This window comes from Petromyzon marinus, chromosome 23 (assembly GCF_048934315.1).
Source record: "Petromyzon marinus isolate PM22_M1 ecotype Great Lakes invasive population chromosome 23, UKy_Petmar_22M1.pri1.0, whole genome shotgun sequence".
In the NCBI taxonomy this organism is placed as follows: domain Eukaryota; kingdom Metazoa; phylum Chordata; class Hyperoartia; order Petromyzontiformes; family Petromyzontidae; genus Petromyzon; species Petromyzon marinus.
This window is the reverse complement of record NC_133689.1, coordinates 27,063,165-27,087,668: the sequence shown is the minus strand read 5'-3', so window position 1 is coordinate 27,087,668 and position 24,504 is coordinate 27,063,165.

The window sequence follows — 24,504 nt, the reverse complement described above, 5'->3', positions numbered from 1 at the left end:
TTCAACCCCATAATACATGTTGTTTTATTGGTCGCTCGTCCATTTCATATCCCATAGCTTAAGCACTCATATCTTTGGATTCCTCTCGATGAGTCGAGCAGTACGAGTATCACCTTGATGGGTCTGCGACGTTTACTTCCAGAGTTATTACAAAAACACCACAAACATCCCAGAATCCTCTCGGTTTGGGGTCAAAATGTTGTCGCTCATTAAATCCCATAAGAAACGTCGCATCGAATAAATGTGATTGAATTCTCCCCGTCTGGACGAGCGGAATTGAATGGTGTAACTGATTTTTGCTGTGCTGTGTTAAAACAGATATTTGCATGACTGCATTTGTTTTATTTTGTGAATAGCAAAAAGCATTCAACCCCATAATAAAAGTTGTTTTATTGGTCGCTCGTCCATTTCATATCCCATAGCTTAAGCACTCATATCTTTGGATTCCTCTCGATGAGGCGAGCAGTACGAGTACCACCTTGATGGGGCTGCGACGTTTCCTTCCAGAGTTATTACAAAAAAACCACAAACATCCCAGAATCCTCTCGGTTTGGGGTCAAAATGTTGTCGCTCATTAAATCCCATAAGAAACGTCGCATCGAATAAATGTGATTGAATTCTCCCCGTCTGGACGAGCGGGATTGAATGGTGCAACTGATTTTGCTGTGCTGTGTTAAAGCAGATATTTGCATGACTGCTTTTGTTTTATTTTGTGAATAGCAAAAAGCATTCAACCACATAATACATGTTGTTTTATTGGTCGCTCGTCCATTTCATATCGCATAGCTTAACCACTCATATCTTTGGATTCCACTCGATGAGGCGAGCAGTAAGAGTACCACCTTGATAGGTCTGCGACGTTTCCTTCCAGAGTTGTTACCAAAAAACCACAAACATCCCAGAATCCTCTCGGTTTGGGGTCAAAATGTTGTCGCTCATTCAATCCCATAAGAAACGTCGCATCGAAAAAATGTGATTGAATTCTCCCCGTCTGGACGAGCAGAATTGAATGGTGCAACTGATTTTGCTGTGCTGTGTTAAATCAGATATTTGCATTACTGCTTTGGTTTTATTTTGTGAATAGCAAAAAGCATTCAACCCCATAATACATGTTGTTTTATTGGTCGCTCGTCCATTTCATATCCCATAGCTTAAGCACTCATATCTTTGGATTCCTCTCTATGAGGCGAGCAGTACGAGTACCACCTTGATGGGTCTGGGACGTTTCCTTCCAGAGTTATTACAAAAAAACCACAAACATCCCAGAATCCTCTCGGTTTGGGGTCAAAATGTTGTCGCTCATTAAATCCCATAAGAAACGTCGCATCGAATAAATGTGATTGAATTCTCCCCGTCTGGACGAGCGGAATTGAATGGTGTAACTGATTTTTGCTGTGCTGTGTTAAAACAGATATTTGCATGACTGCATTTGTTTTATTTTGTGAATAGCAAAAAGCATTCAACCCCATAATAAAAGTTGTTTTATTGGTCGCTCGTCCATTTCATATCCCATAGCTTAAGCACTCATATCTTTGGATTCCTCTCGATGAGGCGAGCAGTACGAGTACCACCTTGATGGGGCTGCGACGTTTCCTTCCAGAGTTATTACAAAAAAAACCACAAACATCCCAGAATCCTCTCGGTTTGGGGTCAAAATGTTGTCGCTCATTAAATCCCATAAGAAACGTCGCATCGAATAAATGTGATTGAATTCTCCCCGTCTGGACGAGCGGGATTGAATGGTGCAACTGATTTTGCTGTGCTGTGTTAAATCAGATATTTGCATTACTGCTTTGGTTTTATTTTGTGAATAGCAAAAAGCATTCAACCCCATAATACATGTTGTTTTATTGGTCGCTCGTCCATTTCATATCCCATAGCTTAAGCACTCATATCTTTGGATTCCTCTCTATGAGGCGAGCAGTACGAGTACCACCTTGATGGGTCTGGGACGTTTCCTTCCAGAGTTATTACAAAAAAACCACAAACATCCCAGAATCCTCTCGGTTTGGGGTCAAAATGTTGTCGCTCATTAAATCCCATAAGAAACGTCGCATCGAATAAATGTGATTGAATTCTCCCCGTCTGGACGAGCGGGATTGAATGGTGCAACTGATTTTGCTGTGCTGTGTTAAAACAGATATTTGCATGACTGCTTTGGTTTTATTTTGTGAATAGCAAAAAGCATTCAACCCCATAATACATGTTGTTTTATTGGTCGCTCGTCCAATTCATATCCCATAGCTTAAGCACTCATATGTTTGGATTCCTCTCGATGAGGCGAGCAGTACGAGTACCACCTTGATGGGTCTGCGACGTTTCCTTCCAGAGTTGTTACCAAAAAACCACAAACATCCCAGAATCCTCTCGGTTTGGGGTCAAAATGTTGTCGCTCATTCAATCCCATAAGAAACGTCGCATCGAAAAAATGTGATTGAATTCTCCCCGTCTGGACGAGCAGAATTGAATGGTGCAACTGATTTTGCTGTGCTGTGTTAAATCAGATATTTGCATTACTGCTTTGGTTTTATTTTGTGAATAGCAAAAAGCATTCAACCCCATAATACATGTTGTTTTATTGGTCGCTCGTCCATTTCATATCCCATAGCTTAAGCACTCATATCTTTGGATTCCTCTCGATGAGTCGAGCAGTACGAGTATCACCTTGATGGGTCTGCGACGTTTACTTCCAGAGTTATTACAAAAACACCACAAACATCCCAGAATCCTCTCGGTTTGGGGTCAAAATGTTGTCGCTCATTAAATCCCATAAGAAACGTCGCATCGAATAAATGTGATTGAATTCTCCCCGTCTGGACGAGCGGAATTGAATGGTGTAACTGATTTTTGCTGTGCTGTGTTAAAACAGATATTTGCATGACTGCATTTGTTTTATTTTGTGAATAGCAAAAAGCATTCAACCCCATAATAAAAGTTGTTTTATTGGTCGCTCGTCCATTTCATATCGCATAGCTTAACCACTCATATCTTTGGATTCCACTCGATGAGGCGAGCAGTACGAGTACCACCTTGATAGGTCTGCGACGTTTCCTTCCAGAGTTGTTACCAAAAAACCACAAACATCCCAGAATCCTCTCGGTTTGGGGTCAAAATGTTGTCGCTCATTCAATCCCATAAGAAACGTCGCATCGAAAAAATGTGATTGAATTCTCCCCGTCTGGACGAGCAGAATTGAATGGTGCAACTGATTTTGCTGTGCTGTGTTAAATCAGATATTTGCATTACTGCTTTGGTTTTATTTTGTGAATAGCAAAAAGCATTCAACCCCATAATACATGTTGTTTTATTGGTCGCTCGTCCATTTCATATCCCATAGCTTAAGCACTCATATCTTTGGATTCCTCTCTATGAGGCGAGCAGTACGAGTACCACCTTGATGGGTCTGGGACGTTTCCTTCCAGAGTTATTACAAAAAAACCACAAACATCCCAGAATCCTCTCGGTTTGGGGTCAAAATGTTGTCGCTCATTAAATCCCATAAGAAACGTCGCATCGAATAAATGTGATTGAATTCTCCCCGTCTGGACGAGCGGGATTGAATGGTGCAACTGATTTTGCTGTGCTGTGTTAAAACAGATATTTGCATGACTGCTTTGGTTTTATTTTGTGAATAGCAAAAAGCATTCAACCCCATAATACATGTTGTTTTATTGGTCGCTCGTCCAATTCATATCCCATAGCTTAAGCACTCATATGTTTGGATTCCTCTCGATGAGGCGAGCAGTACGAGTACCACCTTGATGGGTCTGCGACGTTTCCTTACAGAGTTGTTACCAAAAAACCACAAACATCCCAGAATCCTCTCGGTTTGGGGTCAAAATGTTGTCGCTCATTCAATCCCATAAGAAACGTCGCATCGAAAAAATGTGATTGAATTCTCCCCGTCTGGACGAGCAGAATTGAATGGTGCAACTGATTTTGCTGCGCTGTGTTAAATCAGATATTTGCATTACTGCTTTGGTTTTATTTTGTGAATAGCAAAAAGCATTCAACCCCATAATACATGTTGTTTTATTGTTCGCTCGTCCATTTCATATCCCATAGCTTAAGCACTCATATCTTTGGATTCCTCTCGATGAGTCGAGCAGTACGAGTATCACCTTGATGGGTCTGCGACGTTTACTTCCAGAGTTATTACAAAAACACCACAAACATCCCAGAATCCTCTCGGTTTGGGGTCAAAATGTTGTCGCTCATTAAATCCCATAAGAAACGTCGCATCGAATAAATGTGATTGAATTCTCCCCGTCTGGACGAGCGGAATTGAATGGTGTAACTGATTTTTGCTGTGCTGTGTTAAAACAGATATTTGCATGACTGCATTTGTTTTATTTTGTGAATAGCAAAAAGCATTCAACCCCATAATAAAAGTTGTTTTATTGGTCGCTCGTCCATTTCATATCCCATAGCTTAAGCACTCATATCTTTGGATTCCTCTCGATGAGGCGAGCAGTACGAGTACCACCTTGATGGGGCTGCGACGTTTCCTTCCAGAGTTATTACAAAAAAACCACAAACATCCCAGAATCCTCTCGGTTTGGGGTCAAAATGTTGTCGCTCATTAAATCCCATAAGAAACGTCGCATCGAATAAATGTGATTGAATTCTCCCCGTCTGGACGAGCGGGATTGAATGGTGCAACTGATTTTGCTGTGCTGTGTTAAAGCAGATATTTGCATGACTGCTTTTGTTTTATTTTGTGAATAGCAAAAAGCATTCAACCACATAATACATGTTGTTTTATTGGTCGCTCGTCCATTTCATATCGCATAGCTTAACCACTCATATCTTTGGATTCCACTCGATGAGGCGAGCAGTACGAGTACCACCTTGATAGGTCTGCGACGTTTCCTTCCAGAGTTGTTACCAAAAAACCACAAACATCCCAGAATCCTCTCGGTTTGGGGTCAAAATGTTGTCGCTCATTCAATCCCATAAGAAACGTCGCATCGAAAAAATGTGATTGAATTCTCCCCGTCTGGACGAGCAGAATTGAATGGTGCAACTGATTTTGCTGTGCTGTGTTAAATCAGATATTTGCATTACTGCTTTGGTTTTATTTTGTGAATAGCAAAAAGCATTCAACCCCATAATACATGTTGTTTTATTGGTCGCTCGTCCATTTCATATCCCATAGCTTAAGCACTCATATCTTTGGATTCCTCTCTATGAGGCGAGCAGTACGAGTACCACCTTGATGGGTCTGGGACGTTTCCTTCCAGAGTTATTACAAAAAAACCACAAACATCCCAGAATCCTCTCGGTTTGGGGTCAAAATGTTGTCGCTCATTAAATCCCATAAGAAACGTCGCATCGAATAAATGTGATTGAATTCTCCCCGTCTGGACGAGCGGGATTGAATGGTGCAACTGATTTTGCTGTGCTGTGTTAAAACAGATATTTGCATGACTGCTTTGGTTTTATTTTGTGAATAGCAAAAAGCATTCAACCCCATAATACATGTTGTTTTATTGGTCGCTCGTCCATTTCATATCCCATAGCTTAAGCACTCATATATTTGGATTCCTCTCGATGAGTCGAGCAGTACGAGTATCACCTTGATGGGTCTGCGACGTTTACTTCCAGAGTTATTACAAAAACACCACAAACATCCCAGAATCCTCTCGGTTTGGGGTCAAAATGTTGTCGCTCATTAAATCCCATAAGAAACGTCGCATCGAATAAATGTGATTGAATTCTCCCCGTCTGGACGAGCGGAATTGAATGGTGTAACTGATTTTTGCTGTGCTGTGTTAAAACAGATATTTGCATGACTGCATTTGTTTTATTTTGTGAATAGCAAAAAGCATTCAACCCCATAATAAAAGTTGTTTTATTGGTCGCTCGTCCATTTCATATCCCATAGCTTAAGCACTCATATCTTTGGATTCCTCTCGATGAGGCGAGCAGTACGAGTACCACCTTGATGGGGCTGCGACGTTTCCTTCCAGAGTTATTACAAAAAAACCACAAACATCCCAGAATCCTCTCGGTTTGGGGTCAAAATGTTGTCGCTCATTAAATCCCATAAGAAACGTCGCATCGAATAAATGTGATTGAATTCTCCCCGTCTGGACGAGCGGCATTGAATGGTGCAACTGATTTTGCTGTGCTGTGTTAAAGCAGATATTTGCATGACTGCTTTTGTTTTATTTTGTGAATAGCAAAAAGCATTCAACCACATAATACATGTTGTTTTATTGGTCGCTCGTCCATTTCATATCGCATAGCTTAACCACTCATATCTTTGGATTCCACTCGATGAGGCGAGCAGTACGAGTACCACCTTGATAGGTCTGCGACGTTTCCTTCCAGAGTTGTTACCAAAAAACCACAAACATCTCAGAATCCTCTCGGTTTGGGGTCAAAATGTTGTCGCTCATTCAATCCCATAAGAAACGTCGCATCGAAAAAATGTGATTGAATTCTCCCCGTCTGGACGAGCAGAATTGAATGGTGCAACTGATTTTGCTGTGCTGTGTTAAATCAGATATTTGCATTACTGCTTTGGTTTTATTTTGTGAATAGCAAAAAGCATTCAACCCCATAATACATGTTGTTTTATTGGTCGCTCGTCCATTTCATATCCCATAGCTTAAGCACTCATATCTTTGGATTCCTCTCTATGAGGCGAGCAGTACGAGTACCACCTTGATGGGTCTGGGACGTTTCCTTCCAGAGTTATTACAAAAAAACCACAAACATCCCAGAATCCTCTCGGTTTGGGGTCAAAATGTTGTCGCTCATTAAATCCCATAAGAAACGTCGCATCGAATAAATGTGATTGAATTCTCCCCGTCTGGACGAGCGGGATTGAATGGTGCAACTGATTTTGCTGTGCTGTGTTAAAGCAGATATTTGCATGACTGCTTTTGTTTTATTTTGTGAATAGCAAAAAGCATTCAACCACATAATACATGTTGTTTTATTGGTCGCTCGTCCATTTCATATCGCATAGCTTAACCACTCATATCTTTGGATTCCACTCGATGAGGCGAGCAGTACGAGTACCACCTTGATAGGTCTGCGACGTTTCCTTCCAGAGTTGTTACCAAAAAACCACAAACATCCCAGAATCCTCTCGGTTTGGGGTCAAAATGTTGTCGCTCATTCAATCCCATAAGAAACGTCGCATCGAAAAAATGTGATTGAATTCTCCCCGTCTGGACGAGCAGAATTGAATGGTGCAACTGATTTTGCTGTGCTGTGTTAAATCAGATATTTGCATTACTGCTTTGGTTTTATTTTGTGAATAGCAAAAAGCATTCAACCCCATAATACATGTTGTTTTATTGGTCGCTCGTCCATTTCATATCCCATAGCTTAAGCACTCATATCTTTGGATTCCTCTCTATGAGGCGAGCAGTACGAGTACCACCTTGATGGGTCTGGGACGTTTCCTTCCAGAGTTATTACAAAAAAACCACAAACATCCCAGAATCCTCTCGGTTTGGGGTCAAAATGTTGTCGCTCATTAAATCCCATAAGAAACGTCGCATCGAATAAATGTGATTGAATTCTCCCCGTCTGGACGAGCGGGATTGAATGGTGCAACTGATTTTGCTGTGCTGTGTTAAAGCAGATATTTGCATGACTGCTTTTGTTTTATTTTGTGAATAGCAAAAAGCATTCAACCACATAATACATGTTGTTTTATTGGTCGCTCGTCCATTTCATATCGCATAGCTTAACCACTCATATCTTTGGATTCCACTCGATGAGGCGAGCAGTACGAGTACCACCTTGATAGGTCTGCGACGTTTCCTTCCAGAGTTGTTACCAAAAAACCACAAACATCCCAGAATCCTCTCGGTTTGGGGTCAAAATGTTGTCGCTCATTCAATCCCATAAGAAACGTCGCATCGAAAAAATGTGATTGAATTCTCCCCGTCTGGACGAGCAGAATTGAATGGTGCAACTGATTTTGCTGTGCTGTGTTAAATCAGATATTTGCATTACTGCTTTGGTTTTATTTTGTGAATAGCAAAAAGCATTCAACCCCATAATACATGTTGTTTTATTGGTCGCTCGTCCATTTCATATCCCATAGCTTAAGCACTCATATCTTTGGATTCCTCTCTATGAGGCGAGCAGTACGAGTACCACCTTGATGGGTCTGGGACGTTTCCTTCCAGAGTTATTACAAAAAAACCACAAACATCCCAGAATCCTCTCGGTTTGGGGTCAAAATGTTGTCGCTCATTAAATCCCATAAGAAACGTCGCATCGAATAAATGTGATTGAATTCTCCCCGTCTGGACGAGCGGGATTGAATGGTGCAACTGATTTTGCTGTGCTGTGTTAAAACAGATATTTGCATGACTGCTTTGGTTTTATTTTGTGAATAGCAAAAAGCATTCAACCCCATAATACATGTTGTTTTATTGGTCGCTCGTCCAATTCATATCCCATAGCTTAAGCACTCATATGTTTGGATTCCTCTCGATGAGGCGAGCAGTACGAGTACCACCTTGATGGGTCTGCGACGTTTCCTTCCAGAGTTGTTACCAAAAAACCACAAACATCCCAGAATCCTCTCGGTTTGGGGTCAAAATGTTGTCGCTCATTCAATCCCATAAGAAACGTCGCATCGAAAAAATGTGATTGAATTCTCCCCGTCTGGACGAGCAGAATTGAATGGTGCAACTGATTTTGCTGTGCTGTGTTAAATCAGATATTTGCATTACTGCTTTGGTTTTATTTTGTGAATAGCAAAAAGCATTCAACCCCATAATACATGTTGTTTTATTGGTCGCTCGTCCATTTCATATCCCATAGCTTAAGCACTCATATATTTGGATTCCTCTCGATGAGTCGAGCAGTACGAGTATCACCTTGATGGGTCTGCGACGTTTACTTCCAGAGTTATTACAAAAACACCACAAACATCCCAGAATCCTCTCGGTTTGGGGTCAAAATGTTGTCGCTCATTAAATCCCATAAGAAACGTCGCATCGAATAAATGTGATTGAATTCTCCCCGTCTGGACGAGCGGAATTGAATGGTGTAACTGATTTTTGCTGTGCTGTGTTAAAACAGATATTTGCATGACTGCATTTGTTTTATTTTGTGAATAGCAAAAAGCATTCAACCCCATAATAAAAGTTGTTTTATTGGTCGCTCGTCCATTTCATATCCCATAGCTTAAGCACTCATATCTTTGGATTCCTCTCGATGAGGCGAGCAGTACGAGTACCACCTTGATGGGGCTGCGACGTTTCCTTCCAGAGTTATTACAAAAAAACCACAAACATCCCAGAATCCTCTCGGTTTGGGGTCAAAATGTTGTCGCTCATTAAATCCCATAAGAAACGTCGCATCGAATAAATGTGATTGAATTCTCCCCGTCTGGACGAGCGGCATTGAATGGTGCAACTGATTTTGCTGTGCTGTGTTAAAGCAGATATTTGCATGACTGCTTTTGTTTTATTTTGTGAATAGCAAAAAGCATTCAACCACATAATACATGTTGTTTTATTGGTCGCTCGTCCATTTCATATCGCATAGCTTAACCACTCATATCTTTGGATTCCACTCGATGAGGCGAGCAGTACGAGTACCACCTTGATAGGTCTGCGACGTTTCCTTCCAGAGTTGTTACCAAAAAACCACAAACATCTCAGAATCCTCTCGGTTTGGGGTCAAAATGTTGTCGCTCATTCAATCCCATAAGAAACGTCGCATCGAAAAAATGTGATTGAATTCTCCCCGTCTGGACGAGCAGAATTGAATGGTGCAACTGATTTTGCTGTGCTGTGTTAAATCAGATATTTGCATTACTGCTTTGGTTTTATTTTGTGAATAGCAAAAAGCATTCAACCCCATAATACATGTTGTTTTATTGGTCGCTCGTCCATTTCATATCCCATAGCTTAAGCACTCATATCTTTGGATTCCTCTCTATGAGGCGAGCAGTACGAGTACCACCTTGATGGGTCTGGGACGTTTCCTTCCAGAGTTATTACAAAAAAACCACAAACATCCCAGAATCCTCTCGGTTTGGGGTCAAAATGTTGTCGCTCATTAAATCCCATAAGAAACGTCGCATCGAATAAATGTGATTGAATTCTTCCCGTATGGACGAGCGGGATTGAATGGTGCAACTGATTTTGCTGTGCTGTGTTAAAACAGATATTTGCATGACTGCTTTTGTTTTTATATTCTTAGTTTTTTCGGTAAAGTCACGTTGAAGAGAAATAACAAAATAACAAAATATATATAAAACAATAAAAAAAAATTCTCACGACGTTTCGACCATAACTCAAACGGTCATCATCAGGTGTGTCGGTTTGCATAAATTTATTTTTAAAACGGCATATTTATTTATATAGATATATATATAAAAATAACGTTTGCGTCACGCGCAACGATTGGCAGTTTGCCCAGGACTAGTCCATCTATTTTTTGAAAAGAGGAGGGGGGAGACGAAATTTGTTTTTATGTATGCTGTCTGAAAGCCACTGTAAGCGTGAACAATCAATCAAGAACTGAAATGATTTATCAAATCTTTCCAATGATTGCTAAGATAGAATCCATCTTCTCGGTTGAAATTGTCTCTGTGCTTGTATATGTGGATAGCCTCAAGAACGAATCTCTCATGGAAGCCAGATGGCTTACAAAGAACCTCCGTCTTGGAAAAGTCAATGGCATGTGAGCCTACTGAATTAGAACAATGATCTGCTATGGCCGAGGTGTTGGTCCTACCGTGTTTAAGGTCTGCTTTATGTTCACGAATGCGGTCCGAGATATGGCGTTTGGTTTCTCCAATGTAACTACTACCACAGAGGCAACTTAGTTTGTAGACACCAGGGTATTGTATGTCCGGAATCACATCTTTTACAGACGGAACCAGATCACGGATTTTATGTAATGTGTTGAAACGGACCTGGATCTTGTGTTTATTCAAGATTTTGGAGATCTTTTTTGTGATCCCAGCAATGTAGGGTAAAGTGATGGTTTTGAAAGGCTCCTCAAGAGGGTTCTTCTTCATGGTTTGAGTGATAGCTTTGCGGATTGTATAGTCGGAGTAACCATTAGCCCTAAGAGCTTGGTGTACGTGCTTGAGTTCACTGCTTATGTGTTCCTGGTCGGATATGCATTGGGCTCTATGATACAGAGTCTTGATGAGAGAATTCTTCTGTGATGGATGGTGGTGGGAATCCGGTTTCAGATAAGCATCCGTATGGGTAGCTTTCCTGTAGACAGAGTGGCTCATTGAACCATCAGGTCTCTTTTTAATTAGGACATCCAAAAAAGGTATCTTGCCATCTATTTCGACTTTCATGGTAAATCTCATGGCTGGGTGTATGGAATTGATGTGGTCGAAGAATTGGTCTAGAGCAGGCCGGCCATGTGCCCAGATGACAAAAGTGTCATCCACGTACCTCTTCCATAAGGTTGGGCGCAGAGTGGCAGTCTGGATGGCGTCAGTCTCAAATTTCTCCATGAAAATGTTAGCTATAACTGGAGAAAGGGGGGAGCCCATTGGGGTGCCCTCAGTTTGTTTGTAGAAAGTTCCATTCCAAGTGAAGTATGTATTGGTTAAACAGTGTCTCACCAGGGGGGGTACCTCAGTGTTTAGTCCTTGATGAACCAAGTCTTCAATGATTGCAATGGTGTCAGGTACAGGAACCTTGGTGAATAAGGAAACTACATCAAAACTGACAAGCAGGTCGTCTGGGGACAGGGAAATACCCTTGATTGTTGATACCAGGTGAGTAGAATTTTGTACCGCAGAGGTGGTCTTTCCAGTGAAAGGACGCAGGATTTCAGACAAAAAACGAGCTAGTTTGTAGGTGGGGGAGCTGATAGTAGAGACTATGTGACGAAGAGGTGTATCAACTTTATGTATTTTTGGTAAGCCGTATAATCTTGGTGGCCTGGCAGCAGAAGGTTTCAACGAAAACTGTTTAGATTGATCAATTAATGCGGTTGAATCAGAAATTATTTTGTTGGTTTGTGTCACGAGGCTGTTGGTGGGATCTCTTTTTATTTTTGTATAACTACCATCGTCGAGTAATTCTTTAATTTTGTTGTTGTATTCTATTTTATCCATGATGACAGTAGCATTGCCTTTGTCAGCTGAGAGAACTACAATATCATTCCTCTTTTTTAATTTATATAATTCAAAACGCTCATCTTTGCTGAGGTTGCTAGCTGGCATCTTAGCGTTTTTGAGGGTTGCAGCGATTTCAGATCTTGCTACGTCTGCAGCGATGTGACCCAGGCCCCTGAGAGCAACGTCTACTTGGGCAATTATATCATTAACTGGTATGTGTTTAGGTGTGACTGCAAAGTTTAGACCTTTAGCTAAAACGGATTTCAGACCATCGGAAATAGAACTGTTACTGCGATTAATTACGACTTTATTAACGTCTAACTTTTTGGTGTGTGGGTCCGGTCTTTTGTTGAAGAGGAGGTTAAATTTGGAAATCAGGTTTTCCTTACATTTGGTCGACATAGTAGCAGCTGAAGAGGCAGTCATATTGTCTACATGTTCCCAATCCGATGTGGACATTATTGCCGTCAATGATAAGTGTGATTTGTAGAGTGTCTTGTCTAACTGATCTAGTTCTGTGCGTATAAGTCAGATTTTTTCTGAGATAAGAGCTAAGCTAGTTTTGAAAAGAATTCGTTTCGCATTAGAAGAAGTTACAGTAGCAGAGGTGAGTGTAAATGCGATTGGTATTACCCCAGAGTCGCGGCATCTCTTCAGGAAGGTGAGAAACTCGATCAGCTGAGCTTTCTTATCCCGGAGTTTGTTGAAGGATCTTAAAGTTATGTGAAAACCCTCCCCGTAGAGGCGATTAAATTTTGATTTAAAGCTTTCGTGACTGCAGTAATTCATATTCTTAGTTTTTTCGGTAAAGTCACGTTGAAGAGAAACAACAAAATAACAAAATATATATAAAACAATAAAAAAAAAATTCTCACGACGTTTCGACCATAACTCAAACGGTCATCATCAGGTGTGTCGGTTTGCATAAATTTATTTAGAAAACGGCATATTTCTTTATTTATATATAAAAAAATAACGTTTGCGTCACGCGCAACGATTGGCAGTTTGCCCAGGACTAGTCCATCTATTTTTTGAAAAGAGGAGGGGGGAGACGAAATTTGTTTTTATGTATGCTGTCTGAAAGCCACTGTAAGCGTGAACAATCAATCAAGAACTGAAATGATTTATCAAATCTTTCCAATGATTGCTAAGATAGAATCCATCTTCTCGGTTGAAATTGTCTCTGTGCTTGTATATGTGGATAGCCTCATGAACGAATCTCTCATGGAAGCCAGATGGCTTACAAAGAACCTCCGTCTTGGAAAATCAATGGCATGTGAGCCTACTGAATTAGAACAATGATCTGCTATGGCCGAGGTGTTGGTCCTACCGTGTTTAAGGTCTGTTTTATGTTCACGAATGCGGTCCGAGATATGGCGTTTGGTTTCTCCAATGTAACTACTACCACAGAGGCAACTTAGTTTGTAGACACCAGGGTATTGTATGTCCGGAATCACATCTTTTACAGACGGAACCAGATCACGGATTTTATGTAATGTGTTGAAACGGACCTGGATATTGTGTTTATTCAAGATTTTGGAGATCTTTTTTGTGATCCCAGCAATGTAGGGTAAAGTGATGGTTTTGAAAGGCTCCTCAAGAGGGTTCTTCTTCATGGTTTGAGTGATAGCTTTGCGGATTGTATAGTCGGAGTAACCATTAGCCCTAAGAGCTTGGTGTACGTGCTTGAGTTCACTGCTTATGTGTTCCTGGTCGGATATGCATTGGGCTCTATGATACAGAGTCTTGATGAGAGAATTCTTCTGTGATGGATGGTGGTGGGAATCCGGTTTCAGATAAGCATCCGTATGGGTAGCTTTCCTGTAGACAGAGTGGCTCATTGAACCATCAGGTCTCTTTTTAATTAGGACATCCAAAAAAGGTATCTTGCCATCTATTTCGACTTCCATGGTAAATCTCATGGCTGGGTGTATGGAATTGATGTGGTCGAAGAATTGGTCTAGAGCAGGCCGGCCATGTGGCCAGATAACAAAAGTGTCATCCACGTACCTCTTCCATAAGGTTGGGCGCAGAGTGGCAGTCTGGATGGCGTCAGTCTCAAATTTCTCCATGAAAATGTTAGCTATAACTGGAGAAAGGGGGGAGCCCATTGGGGTGCCCTCAGTTTGTTTGTAGAAAGTTCCATTCCAAGTGAAGTATGTATTGGTTAAACAGTGTCTCACCAGGGGGGGTACCTCAGTGTTTAGTCCTTGATGAACCAAGTCTTCAATGATTGCAATGGTGTCAGGTACAGGAACCTTGGTGAATAAGGAAACTACATCAAAACTGACAAGCAGGTCGTCTGGGGACAGGGAAATACCCTTGATTGTTGATACCAGGTGAGTAGAATTTTGTACCGCAGAGGTGGTCTTTCCAGTGAAAGGACGCAGGATTTCAGACAAAAAACGAGCTAGTTTGTAGGTGGGGGAGCTGATAGTAGAGACTATGGGACGAAGAGGTGTATCAACTTTATGTATTTTTGGTAAGCCGTATAATCTTGGTGGCCTGGCAGCAGAAGGTTTCAACGAAAACTGTTTAGATTGATCAATTAATGCGGTTGAATCAGAAATTATTTTGTTGGTTTGTGTCACGAGGCTGTTGGTGGGATCTCTTTTTATTTTTGTATAACTACCATCGTCGAGTAATTCTTTAATTTTGTTGTTGTATTCTATTTTATCCATGATGACAGTAGCATTGCCTTTGTCAGCTGAGAGAACTACAATATCATTCTTCTTTTTTAATTTATATAATTCAAAACGCTCATCTTTGCTGAGGTTGCTAGCTGGCATCTTAGCGTTTTTGAGGGTTGCAGCGATTTCAGATCTTGCTACGTCTGCAGCGATGTGACCCAGGCCCCTGAGAGCAACGTCTACTTGGGCAATTATATCATTAACTGGTATGTGTTTAGGTGTGACTGCAAAGTTTAGACCTTTAGCTAAAACGGATTTCAGACCATCGGAAATAGAACTGTTACTGCGATTAATTACGACTTTATTAACGTCTAACTTTTTGGTGTGTGGGTCCGGTCTTTTGTTGAAGAGGAGGTTAAATTTGGAAATCAGGTTTTCCTTACATTTGGTCGACATAGTAGCAGCTGAAGAGGCAGTCATATTGTCTACATGTTCCCAATCCGATGTGGACATTATTGCCGTCAATGATAAGTGTGATTTGTAGAGTGTCTTGTCTAACTGATCTAGTTCTGTGCGTATAAGTCAGATTTTTTCTGAGATAAGAGCTAAGCTAGTTTTGAAAAGAATTCGTTTCGCATTAGAAGAAGTTACAGTAGCAGAGGTGAGTGTAAATGCGATTGGTATTACCCCAGAGTCGCGGCATCTCTTCAGGAAGGTGAGAAACTCGATCAGCTGAGCTTTCTTATCCCGGAGTTTGTTGAAGGATCTTAAAGTTATGTGAAAAACCTCCCCGTAGAGGCGATTAAATTGTGAATAGCAAAAAACATTCAACCCCATAATACATGTTGTTTTATTGGTCGCTCGTCCATTTCATATCCCATAGCTTAACCACTCATATCTTTGGATTCCACTCGATGAGTCGAGCAGTACGAGTACCACCTTGATGGGTCTGCGACGTTTCCTTCCAGAGTTGTTACAAAAAAACCACAAACATCCCAGAATCCTCTCGGTTTGGGGTCAAAATGTTGTCGCTCATTAAATCCCATAAGAAACGTCGCATCGAATAAATGTGATTGAATTCTCCCCGTCTGGACGAGCGGAATTGAATGGTGTAACTGATTTTTGCTGTGCTGTGTTAAAACAGATATTTGCATGACTGCATTTGTTTTATTTTGTGAATAGCAAAAAGCATTCAACCCCATAATACATGTTGTTTTATTGGTCGCTCGTCCATTTCATATCCCATAGCTTAACCACTCATATCTATGGATTCCGCTCGAAGAGGCGAGCAGTACGAGTACCACCTTGATGGGTCTGCGACGTTTCCTTCCAGAGTTATTACAAAAAAACCACAAACATCCCAGAATCCTCTCGGTTTGGGGTCAAAATGTTGTCGCTCATTAAATCCCATAAGAAACGTCGCATCGAATGAATGTCATTGAATTCTCCCCGTCTGGAAGAGCGGGATTGAATGGTGCAACTGATTTTGCTGTGCTGTGTTAAAACAGATATTTGCATGACTGCTTTTGTTTTATTTTGTGAATAGCAAAACGCATTCAACCCCATAATACATGTTGTTTTATTGGTCGCTCGTCCATTTCATATCCCATAGCTTAACCACTCATATCTTTGGATTCCACTCGATGAGGCGAGCAGTACGAGTACCACCTTGATGGGTCTGCGACGTTTCCTTCCAGAGTTGTTACCAAAAAACCACAAACATCCCAGAATCCTCTCGGTTTGGGGTCAAAATGTTGTCGCTCATTCAATCCCATAAGAAACGTCGCATCGAAAAAATGTGATTGAATTCTCCCCGTCTGGACGAGCAGAATTGAATGGTGCAACTGATTTTGCTGTGCTGTGTTAAATCAGATATTTGCATTACTGCTTTGGTTTTATTTTGTGAATAGCAAAAAGCATTCAACCCCATAATACATGTTGTTTTATTGGTCGCTCGTCCATTTCATATCCCATAGCTTAAGCACTCATATCTTTGGATTCCGCTCGAAGAGGCGAGCAGTACGAGTACCACCTTGATGGGTCTGCGACGTTTCCTTCCAGAGTTATTACAAAAAAACCACAAACATCCCAGAATCCTCTCGGTTTGGGGTCAAAATGTTGTCGCTCATTAAATCCCATAAGAAACGTCGCATCGAATGAATGTCATTGAATTCTCCCCGTCTGGAAGAGCGGGATTGAATGGTGCAACTGATTTTGCTGTGCTGTGTTAAAACAGATATTTGCATGACTGCTTTTGTTTTATTTTGTGAATAGCAAAACGCATTCAACCCCATAATACATGTTGTTTTATTGGTCGCTCGTCCATTTCATATCCCATAGCTTAACCACTCATATCTTTGGATTCCACTCGATGAGGCGAGCAGTACGAGTACCACCTTGATGGGTCTGCGACGTTTCCTTCCAGAGTTGTTACCAAAAAACCACAAACATCCCAGAATCCTCTCGGTTTGGGGTCAAAATGTTGTCGCTCATTCAATCCCATAAGAAACGTCGCATCGAAAAAATGTGATTGAATTCTCCCCGTCTGGACGAGCAGAATTGAATGGTGCAACTGATTTTGCTGTGCTGTGTTAAATCAGATATTTGCATTACTGCTTTGGTTTTATTTTGTGAATAGCAAAAAGCATTCAACCCCATAATACATGTTGTTTTATTGGTCGCTCGTCCATTTCATATCCCATAGCTTAAGCACTCATATCTTTGGATTCCTCTCGATGAGGCGAGCAGTACGAGTACCAACTTGATGGGTCTGCGACGTTTCCTTCCATAGTTATTACAAAAAACCACAAACATCCCAGAATCCTCTCGGTTTGGGGTCAAAATGTTGTCGCTCATTAAATCCCATAAGAAACGTCGCATCGAATAAATGTGAGTGAATTCTCCCCGTCTGGACGAGCGGGATTGAATGGTGCAACTGATTTTGCTGTGCTGTGTTAAAACAGATATTTGCATGACTGCTTTTGTTTTATTTTGTGAATAGCAAAACGCATTCAACCCCATAATACATGTTGTTTTATTGGTCGCTCGTCCATTTCATATCCCATAGCTTAACCACTCATATCTGTGGATTCCACTCGATGAGGCGAGCAGTATGAGTACCAACTTGATGGGTCTGCGACGTTTCCTTCCAGAGTTGTTACCAAAAAACCACAAACATCCCAGAATCCTCTCGGTTTGGGGTCAAAATGTTGTCGCTCATTAAATCCCATAAGAAACGTCGCATCGAAAAAATGTGATTGAATTCTCCCCGTCTGGACGAGCAGAATTGAATGGTGCAACTGATTTTGCTGTGCTGTGTTAAATCAGATATTTGCATTACTGCTTTGGTTTTATTTTGTGAATAGCAAAAAGCATTCAACCCCATAATACATGTTGTTTTATTGGTCGCTCGTCCATTTCATATCCCATAGCTTAAGCACTCATATCTTTGGATTCCTCTCGATGAGGCGAGCAGTACGAGTACCACCTTGATGGGTCTGCGACGTTTCCTTCCATAGTTATTACAAAAAACCACAAACATCCCAGAATCCTCTCGGTTTGGGGTCAAAATGTTGTCGCTCATTAAATCCCATAAGAAACGTCGCATCGAATAAATGTGATTGAATTCTCCCCGTCTGGACGAGCGGGATTGAATGGTGCAACTGATTTTGCTGTGCTGTGTTAAAACAGATATTTGCATGACTGCTTTTGTTTTATTTTGTGAATAGCAAAACGCATTCAACCCCATAATACATGTTGTTTTATTGGTCGCTCGTCCATTTCATATCCCATAGCTTAACCACTCATATCTGTGGATTCCACTCGATGAGGCGAGCAGTATGAGTACCAACTTGATGGGTCTGCGACGTTTCCTTCCAGAGTTGTTACCAAAAAACCACAAACATCCCAGAATCCTCTCGGTTTGGGGTCAAAATGTTGTCGCTCATTAAATCCCATAAGAAACGTCGCATCGAAAAAATGTGATTGAATTCTCCCCGTCTGGACGAGCAGAATTGAATGGTGCAACTGATTTTGCTGTGCTGTGTTAAATCAGATATTTACATTACTGCTTTGGTTTTATTTTGTGAATAGCAAAAAGCATTCAACCCCATAATACATGTTGTTTTATTGGTCGCTCGTCCATTTCATATCCCATAGCTTAAGCACTCATATCTTTGGATTCCTCTCGATGAGGCGAGCAGTACGAGTACCACCTTGATGGGTCTGCGACGTTTCCTTCCAGAGTTATTACAAAAACACCACAAACATCCCAGAATCCTCTCGGTTTGGGGTCAAAATGTTGTCGCTCATTAAATCCCATAAGAAACGTCGCATCGAATAAATGTGATTGAATTCTCCCCGTCTGGACGAGCGGAATTGAATGGTGTAACTGATTTTTGCTGTGCTGTGTTAAAACAGATATTTGCATGACTGCATTTGTTTTATTTTGTGAATAGCAAAAAGCATTCAACCCCATAATAAAAGTTGTTTTATTGGTCGCTCGACCATTTCATATCCCATAGCTTAACCACTCATATCTTTGGATTCCTCTCGATGAGGCGAGCAGTACGCGTACCACCTTGATGGATCTGCGACGTTTCCTTCCAGAGTTATTACAAAAAAACCACAAACATCCCAGAATCCTCTCGGTTTGGGGTCAAAATGTTGTCGCTCATTAAATCCCATAAGAAACGTCGCATCGAATAAATGTGATTGAATTCTCCCCGTCTGGACGAGCAGGATTGAATGGTGCAACTGATTTTGCTGTGCTGTGTTAAAGCAGATATTTGCATGACTGCTTTTGTTTTATTTTGTGAATAGCAAAACGCATTCAACCCCATAATACATGTTGTTTTATTGGTCGCTCGTCCATTTCATATCGCATAGCTTAACCACTCATATCTTTGGATTCCACTCGATGAGGCGAGCAGTACGAGTAACACCTTGATGGGTCTGCGACGTTTCCTTCCAGAGTTATTACAAAAAAACCACAAACATCCCAGAATCCTCTCGGTTTGGGGTCAAAATGTTGTCGCTCATTAAATCCCATAAGAAACGTCGCATCGAATGAATGTCATTGAATTCTCCCCGTCTGGAAGAGCGGGATTGAATGGTGCAACTGATTTTGCTGTGCTGTGTTAAAACAGATATTTGCATGACTGCTTTTGTTTTATTTTGTGAATAGCAAAACGCATTCAACCCCATAATACATGTTGTTTTATTGGTCGCTCGTCCATTTCATATCCCATAGCTTAACCACTCATATCTTTGGATTCCACTCGATGAGGCGAGCAGTACGAGTACCACCTTGATGGGTCTGCGACGTTTCCTTCCAGAGTTGTTACCAAAAAACCACAAACATCCCAGAATCCTCTCGGTTTGGGGTCAAAATGTTGTCGCTCATTCAATCCCATAAGAAACGTCGCATCGAAAAAATGTGATTGAATTCTCCCCGTCTGGACGAGCAGAATTGAATGGTGCAACTGATTTTGCTGTGCTGTGTTAAATCAGATATTTGCATTACTGCTTTGGTTTTATTTTGTGAATAGCAAAAAGCATTCAACCCCATAATACATGTTGTTTTATTGGTCGCTCGTCCATTTCATATCCCATAGCTTAAGCACTCATATCTTTGGATTCCGCTCGAAGAGGCGAGCAGTACGAGTACCACCTTGATGGGTCTGCGACGTTTCCTTCCAGAGTTATTACAAAAAAACCACAAACATCCCAGAATCCTCTCGGTTTGGGGTCAAAATGTTGTCGCTCATTAAATCCCATAAGAAACGTCGCATCGAATGAATGTCATTGAATTCTCCCCGTCTGGAAGAGCGGGATTGAATGGTGCAACTGATTTTGCTGTGCTGTGTTAAAACAGATATTTGCATGACTGCTTTTGTTTTATTTTGTGAATAGCAAAACGCATTCAACCCCATAATACATGTTGTTTTATTGGTCGCTCGTCCATTTCATATCCCATAGCTTAACCACTCATATCTTTGGATTCCACTCGATGAGGCGAGCAGTACGAGTACCACCTTGATGGGTCTGCGACGTTTCCTTCCAGAGTTGTTACCAAAAAACCACAAACATCCCAGAATCCTCTCGGTTTGGGGTCAAAATGTTGTCGCTCATTCAATCCCATAAGAAACGTCGCATCGAAAAAATGTGATTGAATTCTCCCCGTCTGGACGAGCAGAATTGAATGGTGCAACTGATTTTGCTGTGCTGTGTTAAATCAGATATTTGCATTACTGCTTTGGTTTTATTTTGTGAATAGCAAAAAGCATTCAACCCCATAATACATGTTGTTTTATTGGTCGCTCGTCCATTTCATATCCCATAGCTTAAGCACTCATATCTTTGGATTCCTCTCGATGAGGCGAGCAGTACGAGTACCACCTTGATGGGTCTGCGACGTTTCCTTCCATAGTTATTACAAAAAACCACAAACATCCCAGAATCCTCTCGGTTTGGGGTCAAAATGTTGTCGCTCATTAAATCCCATAAGAAACGTCGCATCGAATAAATGTGATTGAATTCTCCCCGTCTGGACGAGCGGGATTGAATGGTGCAACTGATTTTGCTGTGCTGTGTTAAAACAGATATTTGCATGACTGCTTTTGTTTTATTTTGTGAATAGCAAAACGCATTCAACCCCATAATACATGTTGTTTTATTGGTCGCTCGTCCATTTCATATCCCATAGCTTAACCACTCATATCTGTGGATTCCACTCGATGAGGCGAGCAGTATGAGTACCAACTTGATGGGTCTGCGACGTTTCCTTCCAGAGTTGTTACCAAAAAACCACAAACATCCCAGAATCCTCTCGGTTTGGGGTCAAAATGTTGTCGCTCATTAAATCCCATAAGAAACGTCGCATCGAAAAAATGTGATTGAATTCTCCCCGTCTGGACGAGCAGAATTGAATGGTGCAACTGATTTTGCTGTGCTGTGTTAAATCAGATATTTGCATTACTGCTTTGGTTTTATTTTGTGAATAGCAAAAAGCATTCAACCCCATAATACATGTTGTTTTATTGGTCGCTCGTCCATTTCATATCCCATAGCTTAAGCACTCATATCTTTGGATTCCTCTCGATGAGGCGAGCAGTACGAGTACCACCTTGATGGGTCTGCGACGTTTCCTTCCATAGTTATTACAAAAAACCACAAACATCCCAGAATCCTCTCGGTTTGGGGTCAAAATGTTGTCGCTCATTAAATCCCATAAGAAACGTCGCATCGAATAAATGTGATTGAATTCTCCCCGTCTGGACGAGCGGGATTGAATGGTGCAACTGATTTTGCTGTGCTGTGTTAAAACAGATATTTGCATGACTGCTTTTGTTTTATTTTGTGAATAGCAAAACGCATTCAACCCCATAATACATGTTGTTTTATTGGTCGCTCGTCCATTTCATATCCCATAGCTTAACCACTCATATCTGTGGATTCCACTCGATGAGGCGAGCAGTATGAGTACCAACTTGATGGGTCTGCGACGTTTCCTTCCAGAGTTGTTACCAAAAAACCACAAACATCCCAGAATCCTCTCGGTTTGGGGTCAAAATGTTGTCGCTCATTAAATCCCATAAGAAACGTCGCATCGAAAAAATGTGATTGAATTCTCCCCGTCTGGACGAGCAGAATTGAATGGTGCAACTGATTTTGCTGTGCTGTGTTAAATCAGATATTTACATTACTGCTTTGGTTTTATTTTGTGAATAGCAAAAAGCATTCAACCCCATAATACATGTTGTTTTATTGGTCGCTCGTCCATTTCATATCCCATAGCTTAAGCACTCATATCTTTGGATTCCTCTCGATGAGGCGAGCAGTACGAGTACCACCTTGATGGGTCTGCGACGTTTCCTTCCAGAGTTATTACAAAAACACCACAAACATCCCAGAATCCTCTCGGTTTGGGGTCAAAATGTTGTCGCTCATTAAATCCCATAAGAAACGTCGCATCGAATAAATGTGATTGAATTCTCCCCGTCTGGACGAGCGGAATTGAATGGTGTAACTGATTTTTGCTGTGCTGTGTTAAAACAGATATTTGCATGACTGCATTTGTTTTATTTTGTGAATAGCAAAAAGCATTCAACCCCATAATAAAAGTTGTTTTATTGGTCGCTCGACCATTTCATATCCCATAGCTTAACCACTCATATCTTTGGATTCCTCTCGATGAGGCGAGCAGTACGCGTACCACCTTGATGGATCTGCGACGTTTCCTTCCAGAGTTATTACAAAAAAACCACAAACATCCCAGAATCCTCTCGGTTTGGGGTCAAAATGTTGTCGCTCATTAAATCCCATAAGAAACGTCGCATCGAATAAATGTGATTGAATTCTCCCCGTCTGGACGAGCAGGATTGAATGGTGCAACTGATTTTGCTGTGCTGTGTTAAAGCAGATATTTGCATGACTGCTTTTGTTTTATTTTGTGAATAGCAAAACGCATTCAACCCCATAATACATGTTGTTTTATTGGTCGCTCGTCCATTTCATATCGCATAGCTTAACCACTCATATCTTTGGATTCCACTCGATGAGGCGAGCAGTACGAGTAACACCTTGATGGGTCTGCGACGTTTCCTTCCAGAGTTGTTACCAAAAAACCACAAACATCCCAGAATCCTCTCGGTTTGGGGTCAAAATGTTGTCGCTCATTCAATCCCATAAGAAACGTCGCATCGAAAAAATGTGATTGAATTCTCCCCGTCTGGACGAGCAGAATTGAATGGTGCAACTGATTTTGCTGTGCTGTGTTAAATCAGATATTTGCATTACTGCTTTGGTTTTATTTTGTGAATAGCAAAAAGCATTCAACCCCATAATACATGTTGTTTTATTGGTCGCTCGTCCAATTCATATCCCATAGCTTAAGCACTCATATGTTTGGATTCCTCTCGATGAGGCGAGCAGTACGCGTACCACCTTGATGGGTCTGCGACGTTTCCTTCCAGAGTTATTACAAAAAAACCACAAACATCCCAGAATCCTCTCGGTTTGGGGTCAAAATGTTGTCGCTCATTCAATCCCATAAGAAACGTCGCATCGAATAAATGTGATTGAATTCTCCCCGTCTGGACGAGCAGAATTGAATGGTGCAACTGATTTTGCTGTGCTATGTTAAATCAGATATTTGCATTACTGATTTGGTTTTATTTTGTGAATAGCAAAAAGCATTCAACCCCATAATACATGTTGTTTTATTGGTCGCTCGTCCATTTCATATCCCATAGCTTAAGCACTCATATCTTTGGATTCCTCTCGATGAGGCGAGCAGTACGAGTACCACCTTGATGGGTCTGCGACGTTTCCTTCCATAGTTATTACAAAAAACCACAAACATCCCAGAATCCTCTCGGTTTGGGGTCAAAATGTTGTCGCTCATTAAATCCCATAAGAAACGTCGCATCGAATAAATGTGATTGAATTCTCCCCGTCTGGACGAGCGGGATTGAATGGTGCAACTGATTTTGCTGTGCTGTGTTAAAACAGATATTTGCATGACTGCTTTTGTTTTATTTTGTGAATAGCAAAACGCATTCAACCCCATAATACATGTTGTTTTATTGGTCGCTCGTCCATTTCATATCCCATAGCTTAACCACTCATATCTGTGGATTCCACTCGATGAGGCGAGCAGTATGAGTACCAACTTGATGGGTCTGCGACGTTTCCTTCCAGAGTTGTTACCAAAAAACCACAAACATCCCAGAATCCTCTCGGTTTGGGGTCAAAATGTTGTCGCTCATTAAATCCCATAAGAAACGTCGCATC